A 6,000-nucleotide genomic window follows, 5' to 3' on the forward strand; every position below is an offset into this window, starting at 1 on the left:
CTATCATCCTGTCCTGGTAACCATTCTGTAATGCACTGACTAAATGAAAGAGATTCACTTCTCTATCCCAGCATCCTTCACTCTCTCCCTCCCTCCCTAGTTTGCCCCCTTCTCCTGCACAACGAGTCACAGCCCTGCTGCCACCATCTTAGAATAGGACTAGGACTGGCACAAAATGGCAGTAAGTAAAAATAACATAGGTAGTGTTATTTTAGCGTCCTATTCCTAACCCCCTTCCACCCATCGCGCTTTGGCCCCCCCTCGCCTTCCCGCGCCATTGGCTGCCTCGAGACGGCGTTAATTACTGGCAGTGTGTTAATTGCATAGATCGCACCGAGGGACATGGGAGGAGGGGATGTGATTTGAGTTAATCACGAAGCCACTAAATTTTTTTTATGTCTTTTAAGCTGGCATTCTGAGGGGCAGCTGTGGTCTTCTTCATTCTCATGCAGTGATCGTTGTGCCCTTTGCGATGAGGCTGCAAATGGCGTCGTTCAGCCATTTTGTGAATTTAGAACCGCTTGAGAAGAGGAATTTATTTTACCTGACTTATTTCGGCGACATTAATTCAATCAATTGAGGGTGTTTTAATTAGGAGTGCATATTAATGACTTAACACTGTGGGTCTATTTGCATATGGGGCATACAAGCGTTCTATATTCATGGAGCATGTAGATGAGGATGGTTAGATCATGTGAAATATAACCAGCTACACACACCTATACACATCATTTTATCAACACAAACCACTGTGTATACATGCATAGACACTAGACACACACACACACACACACACACACACACACACACTGTCCACCATACCCTCACACAGAATATTAACTCATAAATCTTGAGCACATGCCTTAATACACTCACACAATTTTACAAATATACATAAAACTATATTTTGTACACAGAGTTATTGGACATTTGATCCACTGACAGTTGATGCAAGGACAGTTCTTATTTCAACTGAACTTTCGGGAAAAGTAGAGTAGCCCCTTTTACTAGCAAGTATTTCATGTCGTCAGGTGACAGAATTGGTTTAATTCCGAGAATAACTACTATATGAGTTTAGAGGAAACCGGTCGAAGCTGGATGCACCAACGGACATACCAAGAAAATGAAGTCACACACACTGACAAGATGTTCTCCAATGTCTGGTAAGACAATTAACACTTCTAGTAGTGTTGATCACTCTGTCCAAGTTCTTGGAAACTCAAGGGGCCAACTTGGGAGGAGAGAAGTGGAGCAGACAGAAAGAGAAATGAGGGAGCTCCGTAAGAGAGCAGAGTGAATGAGATGGGGGAGAGAGAGGGAAAGAGTGAAGGAAAGAGGAAGGAAGGGGAGACCGATGAGGAGAGAGGGGAGACAGTGAAGTCTCAATAGCGAGTGGCTTTCTTTGTGTTTCCGTGTGAGGTTTATTTTGGGAGAGGGGGGTGGGGTGGTTCAGCCTTGCTCAGCGCAGCCAACAAGCAGAGCATTGTCCTCCGTTGGTGCGGCGGCACTTGTGGCATAACGCCATTATTTAGGCCAGTGGAGGGATAGGGGTCTGGAGACCAGCTTAACCAAAACGCCAATTAGACCCGGCTCGCCCTGATTAATGGAAGGGGAGGATTGGCAAACAATGCCGCCCATTGTCATGGTAACCCCCCCCCCCCCTCCGGACCCCCCCCCCCCCCCCCCCCCACCACCTTTGTTTGCCATAGGAGTGCTTAGAAGCCTTAGATTAACATGGTGCTCTTGTGTAGCCAGTTCTTCACCCTTTCCTCGTCACATGAATCCCTAGTTTAGGAACTGGAGTTGAAGAACTGAAGTTGAGGAACAGAGTTTTCCCTTGCTGTCAAGTTGACTTTCAAGTAGACTAGACACACATACATGCACACACACACACACACACACACACACTTCATATTATCCCTTCATAATGCAAAATATCAACATTCTGATTTGTTTGAAAGCAAACAAGATGGAATCAAATAAATACAATTAAAGTTGGACTTGTAATAAGAATGATATTTGTATTGTATTAATATGTTACAACATTAATGTTACACTATAAATCCTTTTTAAATATTTGGATGACGAAGTAAGAGAATTAGGTCGTCCCACTGAAACAGTATTCCCTCAAATGTTTTGTTGGCGTTGCAGCTTAGTGTTAATCACAGACTGTCTAATACTGGGGTCCACATTTCCATACGTCCTACTTTATTGTTTATTTAAAGCGTATGCACTGAATAATTAGCTCGCCGCGTACTCCAATCAGGGGCATGCAAATGTTGGTTGCCGTGGCGACCTCATCAGGGCCCCCCGCCAGCCGCAAACAGGACATAGACAAATAAAGCGTGGGAAAACACTAAGGGGCTTAGACAATGACAGTGGTGTGGCGATGGAGACTGAGACTGTGTTGGGAATGGATGAGGATGGGAGGGAGGTGGAGGGGGGAAGTAACTGGGTGTGTGTCTGTTGGGATGGGATGGGGTGGGGTGGTGCAGCTTGTGTCTGGACTGTAGTTACTAGACATGTGTGCCTCAATGGGGTGGGGGTAAAGGCATATTGCAGACCTGTCTAGCTAGGTCTGTGTGTGTGAGGATGGGTGTCCAGCTGAGGACAAGTGTATCAAGTCAGAATATTAAATATATCTCAACATAAATGGCAGCTGTACTATAAAGTATATGACATATTTAATGTTAAGACACATGCATAGAGATATATACCACTTCAGAAAATCCTATAGCTATATGTAATATTACCATAGGGCTTCGGATTAGTAATGTATTTTATTTTTTATTTTTTTGCAATCTCCAAATCCTCCTGGTGTTTGAGTCTCTTCACATGACCCATTTCTAAGGTTGGTAGAACTTTAGCCCTGGCCCCATTCCGATCCAATAGCAATCCTCCCTTCTCTGGGCCCTTGACGAGTTGTCTTAGGAGACCTGAAAGGACTGTGTTCATGTAGGCCTACGTGATGTAATATGGCCGGATGCTCCACCTAAGCTATACCAGATGGCTAGGTGGAGTTGGCACCATATTTGTTTTTATTCATTTCACCTTTATTTAACCAGGTAGGCTAGTTGAGAACAAGTTCTCATTTACAACTGCGACCTGGCCAAGATAAAGCAAAGCAGTGCGACACAAACACAGAGTTACACATGGAATAAACAAACATACAGTCAATAATACAATAAAAAAAGTCTATATACAGTGCAAATGAGGTAGGGTAAGGCAATAAATAGGCCATAGTGGCGAAATAATTACAATATAGCAATTGAACACTAAAGTGATAGATGTGCAGAAGATGAGTGTGCAAGTATGCATTGCAATCCTTGTAGTGTAGATCCACTCACACACACAGGGGGTCCATGAAAGGGAGTAAATTCTTGACTCAAATTGAATCCCATTCTAACCAAAAATCCCCCTCTGCTTCGCCCTACTACTTCAAGCTTGCCTGTTAGACCCATGAAAAGGAGCACTTTTTAACCTCTGCCCTTCTTCAATCCCCCTAGGTGACCCATCACATTGAAGTTATGTCACAGCCAGTCCACCACCTTCCAACAGCCAGCCCACCTCACCAATGGTGATGTCCATTTCTGAACGTAGTGGTGCCGACCTGACCTAAATGGAACCAGATTGGCTCCTCTTCCATTTTCTTCTGTCCCAATATTTAAACCTGGAGCACTTTGTGGACGTTGAACGATCTCCTTTTGGTTGGGGTGAACTTTAGGCACATGCCTGGACATGCCTGACAAACTGAACATGGTGTAATGTACTGTTGGGTCATGGATACCAGTGGATACTCAACCACAGCTGCCTCTGTGGGCCTAATCCCCAGACCGTCTTTGGATGCACCAATCAAAGGAGAAGTTGAAATGGACTACTGTGCACGAGTGTGTCTCTATCCTCCTACAACTAACTGACTGGATACATGGACAGAAATGGAGGGTGTGAGATGTGTGTGTTGTGATGGTACACTGTCTTCTCTGAGATGGCTCTACACACAGCTGTGTCTGTCACATCTGCAATGCATTCGACACGGGTCAGCATGCTGATCTGTTCATGTGTGCTGTGCTTGTTTGTCTAAGTGCATACACTTTGAGTCACCCTCACTCGGCGCAAGTTCTGTTCTGGGATTGTAAGCAACACACACACATCACAGTAAATGTATTTTAACCTCCTTATGGTTAACGGACATAGGATTTATCATGTGCTTATGCTACCTGGCAAAAATAATATTTGACACTGGAGGAGGTTGTATGGTTTAGTAGTAGAATCGCACTGCACCACTGATTTTATTATCAAGGAGAGGTTACAACTGGCAAATAAGTATCTTATTGGACAGCCCACATAGTATTCAGATTATGTATGTATAGATAGAACACGTACAATTAATTAAAATAGAAACATAGAAATGTGCTAATTGAGTGGTTTAAACAATTGCAGTATAAAAATCAGAGTAGGACGATTACCTATGTGTTATTTAGTTTACATAATGGATATGAATACTAGTTTAGTTAGAATTTCTCAAATTATTTTCAAAGTGTGAAAATTTGTTTTTATTTTGTGTATATTATTTCTATGCATCTTTTGAAACCTATGCAAATGAATCCACAAAGTAGATATTTTATCATTTGCTAATGACGATCATTCAAATTCTCAGAGGGTTTAGATTTTTCTCCAGACAATCTGTTATATGCTGTAGGGTGATGTGAGAGATTAGAAATGAAAGTGCAATACAGGAACGTTTCTGAGCACTGGTCCAGACAGTAAAATATGTTGGGATTTTACAGCGTTTTTCTCAACTGATTTGGATTTTTATATATTTTTTACGAGTGTATCAATATCAAAATATAAACATTGGAATGTTTCATTTGCTTAACTGTACAGGGACATCTATAGATCTTAAATTCATGGATTGACTAGAAAGTTACATATACAGTTTTCCAAACAATTATTTTGGTGTGAAAAAATGTGAACATTTTTACTCTATGCAACTTTTATACTTTGTAACTTTTTGTAATAAATAATATGACTATCATTCGGAGCAACTGCAATTGATATTTTGATTTATGTCACGCTTTTGAGGATTAACTTCCACAATGTTGAAAATGTTTCATATTTTTGCACTGTTTCAGACTTCATTTGAGAAACTATACAATGGCTGTATACTAAATATGTTTGATAGCGTGATGTACGGTTTAACAACAATGTGTACTCTACATGAACAACAAATGTGTACTATATGAGCGAAGTATGTAATAGCCTGTAAATATACTGTATGTTATCAAGACCACACTATATGTAGTTGGTTATGGGCAATTTGTTGTGAGGAATGTGCAATCAGAGTGCATGTAAACAGTCAGCGTGAAGTGTGTGTAGAATTATGTACCATGTAGAAAGCAAGAGTTCAATAGATGGAATGTGTGTGGAGGCAGGCACTACGTTGAGGGTGAATGCAATGTTTTAATGACAATGTTGGATTGTAAAGAGATGTTTGCATGAGTGCACTATGGCCCACAAGATCATAGACTACATTAGGCATGTTTGCAAATGACCTGTGAATCCTGACTGTAGGGGACTGACTCATTCTTGTACCATGGACTGTGTACTATGTACGATGAAGTCAACACAATAAATGTTTACGTTTAAAAAGGTTAAAACACAAATGTCTATCTGGAATTTCTATCTATTCAGTCTGTTTTTCATTGAACCCATATCTTTGAATCAACTCGTAGCTCAGTGTAAGTTTGCATTGAGAATTCAAATGTGGAGAGAAAAAAAGTTAAATAGCAAAGGGATCATGAGTATTGCCGCAGTTAGAAAGATACCTGGAGTGACAGTATTCCAAGATCCAGGGCCTGGAGCGTATACTGTATGAAAGAAATAGTACTTTAGAGTCAAATAAAATTATTCCCTGAGCATCTTATTGTAATCAGGTTTCTACAGTAGAGTGCACTTGTTTCTTCAGCAGGCCTACGGTTGCTGTCATATTGAGGGACAGTT

General features: G+C 41.3%; 1 long non-coding RNA gene across 3 annotated transcripts in view; it reads left to right on the plus strand.

Moving 5' to 3' along the window:
* The window catches only part of LOC139558610 (uncharacterized), a 32,842-nt gene extending 27,185 nt beyond the window's left edge, over positions 1 to 5,657 (plus strand). For all 3 annotated transcript variants that reach the window (XR_011671610.1, XR_011671609.1, XR_011671611.1), the window contains one exon: positions 3,507 to 5,657. This is a non-coding gene — a long non-coding RNA (uncharacterized lncRNA). The remainder of the gene's footprint in view (positions 1 to 3,506) is intronic.
* Positions 5,658 to 6,000: the final 343 nt, after the last annotated feature.

This window comes from Salvelinus alpinus, chromosome 29, assembly GCF_045679555.1.
Source record: "Salvelinus alpinus chromosome 29, SLU_Salpinus.1, whole genome shotgun sequence".
NCBI lineage: Eukaryota > Metazoa > Chordata > Actinopteri > Salmoniformes > Salmonidae > Salvelinus > Salvelinus alpinus.